Genomic DNA, 9,805 nt, shown 5'->3' with positions numbered 1-9,805 from the left:
AAAAAAAAAAACCAACCCTAAAAAAATAAAAAAAAAAAAAAAAAAAAAAAAAAACACGGAATCCAGGTAGGTAGGTAACTTACCATTTTTTAATTTTTACTTTTTAGGTAATTTAAAATTCAATGAGATAAATACCTCCTATCATTTGACTATTGATCAGTATAGTATCGTTGAGAAATTATCAGAAACAGATGCCAAAGATTTTGCAAACAATAAATTCGATACCTACATACATACATACATACATACATACATACATACATACATACATACACTAAATAGGTACTTACTTCGACCTACAACGCGATGCTCAAGGGCTGAACTTTTCCCTTTATCCCAATCTAATAATGGGTTCAAAATCGGAGAGGTAAGGGTACACTTTGCAATTCAGCAAAATCTTACAGGAAATGAAAACGAAAGTGAGTACATTCAGTACATTTGGGCAAAGAAATTCAATAACTCCACACTCCAGAGCTTCATTATTCAGAAGACCTTGAGATGAATACACGTGGAAAATACATGACCCAGTCGATACGTTTCATGTTCAAGAGATAGCGCCACACGAATCATCCAAACTTGAACCCTTATCTCCAAACTATTTCAAGATGAAAATTAATTTCCTGATCATACCTATCTATGGTAGAAATAATTTGCATATCAAACATTGTCGGGAAAAATAACCGGAATACGAAAAAAATTACAACCGTGAAAAATTTGTGAATACATTTTTGTATCAAAGAAAATTTATGGATCAAAATAATTTTGAAAATCACTTCCGCTAAGCTATCATAATTGTATTATGTTTTATGAATATAGGAAAAAAAAAAAAAAAAAAAAACACACGGAATCCAGGTAGGTAACTTACCATCTTTTAATTTTTACTTTTTAGGTAATATGAAATTCAATGAGATAAATACCTCCTATCATTTGACTATTGATCAGTAGTATCGTAGAGAAATTATCAGAAACAGATGCCAAAGATTTTGCAAACAATAAATTCGATACCTACTTACATACACTAAATAGGTACTTACATACACTAAATAGGTACTTACATACACTAAATAGGTACTTACTTCGACCTACAACGTGATGCTCAAGAAGAAAGAGAGGGGACCTACGAAGAAGAAAAGGGGGGGGGGGAATGATGAGAACTGAACTGAACAAATGAGAAGAAGAAGAGGAAGTGGAAAGTTAAATAGGAGGAGGAGGAGAAAAAGAAGAAACAAGAAGAAGAAGAAGAAGAAGAAGAAGAAGAAGAAGAAGAAGAAGAAGACAAGGAGTAACAAGCACAAGAAAAGATACAATACCTACTTGTAAAAATAAAGAAATAGCGCTGCTTTCTTTTTCTTCTTCTTCTTCCTTTTCTCCTCTTCCTCCTCCTTCTTTTTCAATAAAATAAAAATATAATTGACACGGGTTTTTTTACGTCCCTTCCAAGAAAAGATACAATACCTACTTGTAAAAATAAAGAAATAGCGCTGCTTTCTTTTTCTTCTTCTTCTTCCTTTTCTCCTCTTCCTCCTTCTTCTTCTTTTTCAATAAAATAAAAATATAATTGACACGGGTTTTTTTTACGTCCCTTCTTCTTCCTCTTTTCCCACTTCTTTCATCTCCCATTTCTTCATTTCCAATTTTGTCACACTCAATTTCTTTTGTCAAAAGGTAACCTCGTTTTCCTCGCAAAGGAAACCTGGCGTTTTTCCACAGTTTGTGTTCTGTACATTTTCACACTATCCTTTGAACGAACGAAAAGAATTCTCAATTTTAACTCGACGTCGATTTTGAAATTTAATTTGACCGTATTTAACAGATCTATGTTCTCTTTAATTCTTGAATGGTTGGTCAGATTTAGATGGAAACTTGGCAAACGCGCACACATAATTGAGTCGTGATCCAAAAGAAGGGCGTAACTTCATTTACGCCCTTTTCGGGAAGTCTGCATTTTTTGATAGCAAACTTCGATCTGAACACGACTGTGAAAGAAACTACAGTTTGTGTTCTGTACATTTTCACACTATCCTTTGAACGAACGAAAAGAATTCTCAATTTTAACTCGACGTCGATTTTGAAATTTATTTTGACCGTATTTAACAGAACCATGTTCTCTTTAATTCTTGAATGGTTGGTCCGATTTAGATGGAAATTTGGCAAACACGCACACATAATTGAGTCGTGATCCAAAAGAAGGGCGTAAATTCATTTACGCCCTTTTCGGGGAGTCTGCATTTTTCGATAGCAAACTTCGATCTGAACAAGACTGTGAAAGAAACATCTTCCTATCTCTTTTCTACGACAAGTTTTGCCCGATTTTGTGAACCCTGTAACATTGTGTTCATTTGAAAATGAAAACTTAAAACGCGATTATCTCAAAACTATGTTTTTGCAGTTATACCCTTCTTCTAGATCACGCCTCAATTATGAAGAATATTCTCTTCTTTTGGACTGAATTGGGCTTTTGAGACTCCCTTTTCTGATTGATTAGGTATATCTATTCAGATAAGTGAAGTTAATGTATCACACATTATATTTTGTACCATCAGAACACTGAAATTATGGTCTTTTGGACTGAATTGGGCTTTTGAGACTCCCTTTTCTGATTGATTAGGTATATCTATTCAGATAAGTGAAGTTAATGTATCACACAAATTTAAATTCGTAGCCCTTATTTGCCCTCCTGGGATGAACAGAAAAAATTTAAAAAATAGAAATGTAAAAAGTGAACCAAGGTACGGCCATTCACCCTAGGTCCTATATTTATGTTGATGGATATCTTTTGCCTTTTGGTACAAATTATTATTTATATTTTCGAAGAAAAGAAGTGAGTTTTAAAAAGAGGCAAATATTTTCAAAAACAATTAGGCATATTTTTATTTTATTTGATAATAACTCAGAAACAATAGCAGTGTTATCTTACCACTCGAGTATCACAGAAACCTAAAGTTTATTCAAAATAGTTTTACACAACTAATAAAAGACTAAACACTCGCCAATAAAATACATACCTACGGGATATTTTACTAAATTGCATTGGTAAGTATTTTTAATTAGGTATCCATTCAATTTTTATTCAGTTCAAAGGTAATTATTACCCATTACCCTCTAGAAAGTGTCCTGTTATTTGTTTCCAATAACTACTCGTAAGTCGCCAATAAAATACATACCTACGGGATATTTTACTAAATTGCATTGGTAAGTATTTTTAATTAGGTATCCATTCAATTTTTATTCAGATCAAAGGTAATTATTACCCATTACCCTCTAGAAAGTGTCCTGTTATTTGTTTCCAATAACTACTCGTTGTTTACTAAAAGGGTAGGTACATTCTCTTATAAAGATGTAGGTAACTAAAAGAGGACAGATAAGTGTTGTAGGTATTTATAAAATCGGTCCCATATTTCAGTTTGTACCTGCTTTTTAAGCCAAAATGTTCAGCTATCAACATTATAAAAGAATTTTGTTTTCAATTATATTGTAAAAGATAAGAGAGAATATCTATCTGCATTATATGATATCAAAATAATATACATAGGGAGATACTTTTTATAAACAGTTGTACAATACAAAGTGAATCCAAAGGTATTTTTAAAAACAAAATAGATAGGTTTTAATAATAATAACCTAATGGGTAGATAAGTATGTAACGATGTATTCTGATGTTACCTATATTAAATTTGATGATAGATAGCCTCGTGGTTATAGGGACCATGACTGTGAGGTTTAAATAAACAAAAAGCACGTGTATGAACTAAAGTAGCTAAGTAGTATCCAGGCTCGGATTTGAAGTCGGTTGGTACAAATTATTATTTATATTTTCGAAGAAAAGAAGTGAGTTTTAAAAAGAGGCAAATATTTTCAAAAACAATTAGGCATATGTAGAGAACTAAATACACTAACGGGTTGCCCGTGCTTTGCCAAGGAAAATTTGACCATAATTTGAGATCGTTTTAGCTGTTGACTGTCGTCAACTCTGTGTGGATACAGCCTATCATATGGTGCTTTAATCAAATCCCATCCTCAGGACTCAAATTACTACTTCAGTAGGATGGCTTGCGTTCCATGCAAGTTGATGTTCTGTTGAAAAGATTCAACTGACTAGAAAGAATGACTAATTTCATTCTTTATTTCGGGTCTATTATTTCGGCCACGTCTTGAACTCAGACAAACAGTCATGGTTGTGGTTGAACACAGCCTGTAATCCACGTACAAACCTATCCTAAATCTGAAATAGATAAAGCATGTAAAGAACTAAGTTAATCTTTATTGTTGAATAATGAAAACACAACCGGTTGAAACTTTTTTTGAGACATTTTTATTTTATTTGATAATAACTCAGAAACAATAGCAGTGTTATCTTACCACTCGAGTATCACAGAAACCTAAAGTTTATTCAAAATAATTTTACACAACTAATAAAACACTAAACATAAGAGTAGAAACACGTGACAACGATATTCTAGTGATCTAACATAAGGTCCGAAATAATGAATCTTATCTAGGTAATTCTGCTTTTAACTCTTTTATTTTAACTGTTTTTTAACAATTTTTCTGTTCAACTTTGAGAATAGGTACACCTTTCTTGGGCGACAGAAAATTTTGAAGAATTAAAGTACCTATTCTTTAAAGAGCTTTCATTGATTCGGACCTTTGAGTTCAAATCTTGAACTGAGGCGATATGGGGTGCTCATATTGAAATTCCTATTATATGAGGCAGGGAGAAAAACCATAAAATCTGTTGATATAAAAATGATTTTTTTTAATTCAATTATTTGGAAATAAAGTGATTGAGAGCAGGGAGGAGCAGCAACGGTTTCGACATTTTGAAAATCTTCGCTCTTCCTTGACACACTCGTCTGTCAACAGAGAAAAAACCAAGAAATAGTTTAGCTCAAAGCAACAGAGGGAGTGAAAGAAGGATTTGTATATAAATATAAATAACCTAAGTAAAATAGAAGGATTTGTTACTAGACATTGGGGCTACTATAATGGAAACTAGAATAAAACGTGTTTACTAATCAATAATTTACTAAAGCTACTTGAACTATAAAATATGTTCTATTTAGGCTCATGTTCAAGAGATAGCGCCACACGAATCATCCAAACTTGAACCCTTATCTCCAAACTATTTCAAGATGAAAATTAATTTCCTGATCTTACCTATCTATTGTAGAAATAATTTACATATCAAACATTGTCGGGAAAAATAACCGGAATACGAAAAAAAATACAACCGTGAAAAATTTGTGAATACCTACATTTTCGTGAATATCATAAAAACAATACGGAATGATTTGGGTATGGTCAGCCATATTGTACTAACCTAGCTAACACATTCCCTAGTATTGCTAATTGTAATCAATAGAAATTGAAAAATTCAACAAAAGGATGGAAAATTAAAGAACTTACCTGAATTTTCGATGTACAGCTATGCCATTTGGGAGAAAATATTATGGAAAGATCGGAGATGTTTTGATTTACATGAGCACAGTTTTATTTCTTGAGGTAGTACTGTTGTGTGTGGTGTTCAAGCTCTCACAATTTCTGTTTGACCTTGAGCGCGCGTGTTTTGCTGATAGGGAACTCTCCTCTCACTAGAGCGCGTTTTTATTTCATTTTGCGCAATTTCAAATATGTTTTTGCTATTTTTTTCTTCCTTAATCTCCTTATAGTTTTATTTCTTGAGGTAGTACTGTTGTGTGTGGTGTTCAAGCTCTCACAATTTCTGTTTGACCTTGAGCGCGCGTGTTTTGCTGATGGGGAACTCTCCTCTCACTAGAGCGCGTTTTTATTTCATTTTGCGCAATTTCAAATATTATGTTTTTGCTATTTTTTTCTTCCTTAATCTCCTTATTTTTTTCGGCGCTTTTTATTTCTTCTCCTTTTAATAGGTATAGGTTCTTGGAATCGAAACAGTTCGATTGGGTTGACGAAATATTATTTTCTTCCAAGGTTTGTTCTCAGGAAGTTGTAGGCAGATATATTTTACTTAGCTCATGGTGATTCATCCATTCATTTCTGGCTTTATTCTGTCAGTTATTAAATTAGTACCTACCTAGTAAAAAATTGATAAAAATCTAAATTAGGTATCAACGAGTATGTATACCAACTATGATTACTTGACACAAAATTCAATGACACATGTTTTTCGGCGCTTTTTATTTCTTCTCCTTTTAATAGGTATAGGTTCTTGGAATCGAAACAGTTCGATTGGGTTGACGAAATATTATTTTTGTTCCAAGGTTTGTTCTCAGGAAGTTGTAGGCAGATATATTTTACTTAGCTCATGGTGATTCATCCATTCATTCCTGGCTTTATTCTGTCAGTTATTAAATTAGTACCTAGTAAAAAATTGATAAAAATCTAAATTAGGTATCAACGAGTATGTATACCAACTATGATTACTTGACACCTAATAATTATCTCCTTACGTGGAAAGTAAGGAGGTTATTTTAGGTCGTAAAAAATATGTAGGTAGAAACACCATTGTATAGGTAAATTAGGTATCAACGAGTATGTATACCAACTATGATTACTTGACACCTAATAATTATCTCCTTACGTGGAAAGTAAGGAGGTTATTATTTTAGGTCGTAAAAAATATGTAGGTAGAAACACCATTGTATAGGTACCTATAAGTAATAAGTAGGTATTTGTCAAAGACTTTTACGAATACCAACAAACAGTTTTGTTCCTTCATTTACCAAGAAAACGAATAGGTAATTATCTTTTAATTAGGTACCAACTTCATCCTGAATCTTTCATTTACCAACAAAACGAACAATTATCTTTTAATTACCAACTTCATCCTGAATATTTTCTTCATTAGGTAGGTACGTACATACGTAGGTAGGACTGGTCCAATGTTGATTCACCTCAGAGTGGTATACCTACTTTTCTTTACACGTGTCCATGTCTTGCACATTGCATTCAAAAATAGTACTTCCAGGAGTTCACATAAATTGTAGCTATGTACATAGGTACTAGATATCACTTCTCGAGATATTATGGAGTTGTTAGGTATTGCCGTACCAGTAGTTGTAATTAGAAAAGAAGAAAACAATAATATTGTACCTTCGTAGGAATAAGTTAATATACACTTATTCTTTTTTCCTAGAAGATTTTTTTTTTCAAACAACAAAGTCCACATAGTGGACATAAGAATATTTCAAGTTCAAGTTTTTTTTTTTTTTTTTTTTTTCTTCTTGAGACTAAGAAAATGAGAAGGAAGGATGAAGTGAGGAGTGAGGGAGGAAGAGAAAATACATATTTTTTGTTTTGTTTGTTTTTTTTTACAATTGAGTAGATTTATACATATTTACTAACTCACCCTCCTCTCTTTCTTTTTATCTCTCTCCTTCCCTCCAACTCCTGCTGCAAACAGAGTTCCTAATTCAGTAACGTTCGTATTTACAGTCAGCAAAGGTCCTCGCGGTAAACGTTTAGTTCTGTGTAATTTATGCTTCGTCGGTATTAAAACTGCTCTTGTGGTTTACTTCCCTTCTCTCTCTCTCTCTCTCTCTCTCTCTCACTCTCTCTTTCCCTCTCTTTCCCTCCCTCCTACTCCCTCTTTTCCTCTCTCTTTCTTCCCATTCCTCTCTCCCTACCACTCTCTCTCCCTCTCCAGATAATTATACTTCCCTTTCTCTCCCTTTCTTTCTCTCACTTTCCCTCCTCTTCACTCTATTCCATAAAGGTCATACACACTTTGCACTAACAAGAAAAACTTTACGAACTTTAACTTTTATCGTGAATTTTGGTAGAGGGATGGGAGGCGCCTTTGAAAGTGCTATTACTGTTTATCCGTCAGGATTATGCTGAAGGTTTTTTTTTATCTTTGCATACCTACGGGAAAATTTGGGGTTTTATTTACCTGTATCAATTGAGTTTCTTTTGATCTGTTACTGGAATACCTTCTTGGAAAAAAGAGAGGGAGAGAGCTTTGAAAAAAAAAAGCGCTTAATGGTACCTTTTGAATACCTGTTATGGGTTGAAAGAGATATTATTTGTTAACGTACCTAATATATCAGCCTGTCCTATAGAGTATAGTGAACATCATAAAAATGAAATGAAATTTTTAGGTATTCAATTTAGTAGACTCATTATAAAAGGAGACGAGTCGCCTCACTTTCCCTCCTCTTCACTCTATTCCATAAAGGTCATACACACTTTGCACTAACAAGAAAAACTTTACGAACTTTAACTTTTATCGTAAATTTTGGTAGAGGAATGGGAGGCGCCTTTGAAAGTGCTATTACTGTTTATCCGTCAGGATTATGCTGAAGGTTTTTTTTTATCTTTGCATACCTACGGGAAAATTTGGGGTTTTATTTACCTGTATCAATTGAGTTTCTTTTGATCTGTTACTGGAATACCTTCTTGGAAAAAAGAGAGGGAGAGAGCTTTTTATAAAAGATGCTTTTGAGAATGGTACCTTTTGAATACCTGTTATGGGTTGAAAGAGATATTATTTGTTAACGTACCTAATATATCAGCCTGTCCTATAGAGTATAGTGAACATCATAAAAATGAAATGAAATTTTTAGGTATTCAATTTAGTAGACTCATTATAAAAGGAGACGAGTCGCCTTATTTTCTCCTGATGCAAATGAGAATTCAGAGCATAGATAGGTGAAGGGAATAATTGAATGTAAATGGTGTATGGGAAATAAGAAGAGCAATATTTTGTTTGCTTTTACAATGAAGTTGTTGGAAACCTTGGTAACTGAATAGAATCCTATTAATAATATGGAGGGAACTCTTAGTAAAGAAATAGAGGGTACGAAGAAGAAAAGGGGCGGGGGGAAATGATGAGAACTGAACTGAACAAATGAGAAGAAGAAGAGGAAGTGGAAAGTTAAATAGGAGGAGGAGGAGGAGAAAAAGAAGAAACAAGAAGAAGAAGAAGAAGAAGAAGAAGAAGACAGCAGTCCAAAAGAAGAGAATATTCTTCATAATTGAGGCGTGATCTAGAAGAAGGGTATAACTGCAAAAACATAGTTTTGAGATAATCGCATTTTAAGATCTGCTTTCTGATAAAGGGAACTCTATCGTTCTTTCAAGTTTCATCATCCCGCGACTAAACATTTCCCAAGATCCACACAAACTTTAAAACAAATGCCAAGAGACAAGTGATAAGAATTTCCTAGGACGTCTCCTTAAAACAGAGTTTTTTTATGAGCGAAAATTCTTTACAATATTTTAACCGTTTTAACGTATAAAATTAAAATGTAAAGAGGATAAGACTTTTATGTGCACGGAGCAAATTAAAACTAGCGGAACATAAACTTTTGTTTACTTTTTTACAGCATGGAAGTTTTATTTTGGTTTGTTTGTTGTGATAGAAGAAGGAAAGGTTTGTTTTATTGCTGGGTAGGTAGGCTTTATAGTACTGGTAAGATATAGGTACCTAGGCATTACACATTTTACTGAAGGTACTGTATATTAAGGGAAGTTAGGTACCTTTGGGGTTTTATTTACCTGTATCAATTGAGTTTCTTTTGATCTGTTACTGGAATACCTTCTTGGAAAAAAGAGAGGGAGAGAGCTTTTTATAAAAGATGCTTTTGAGAATGGTACCTTTTGAATACCTGTTATGGGTTGAAAGAGATATTATTTGTTAACATACCTAATATATCAGCCTGTCCTATAGTGAACATCATAAAAATGAAATGAAATTTTTAGGTATTCAATTAAGTAGACTCATTATAAAAGGAGACGAGTCGCCATATTTTCTCCTGATGCAAATGAGAATTCAGAGCATAGATAGGTGAAGGGAATAATTGAATGTAAATGGTGTATGGGAAAT

At 33.2% G+C, this 9,805-nt stretch overlaps 1 protein-coding gene across 2 annotated transcripts in view; it reads right to left on the bottom strand.

The window, feature by feature from the left end:
* The window catches only part of LOC103512489 (protein bric-a-brac 1-like), a 20,043-nt gene extending 14,376 nt beyond the window's left edge, over positions 1-5,667 (bottom strand). The window contains exon 1 of one of the 2 annotated variants that reach the window (XM_008477257.3): positions 5,407-5,667. The gene's annotated coding sequence lies outside the window, so the exon portion shown is untranslated. The remainder of the gene's footprint in view (positions 1-5,406) is intronic. The other variant, XM_008477251.3, reaches the window with a different exon arrangement.
* Between the last annotated feature and the right edge of the window lie 4,138 nt (positions 5,668-9,805).

The sequence above is a fragment of the Diaphorina citri genome, unplaced genomic scaffold (assembly GCF_000475195.1).
Source record: "Diaphorina citri unplaced genomic scaffold, Diaci psyllid genome assembly version 1.1 scaffold37, whole genome shotgun sequence".
In the NCBI taxonomy this organism is placed as follows: domain Eukaryota; kingdom Metazoa; phylum Arthropoda; class Insecta; order Hemiptera; family Psyllidae; genus Diaphorina; species Diaphorina citri.
The sequence above is the reverse complement of the archived record's forward strand: the minus strand, read 5'-3'. Positions and strand labels throughout refer to the sequence as shown.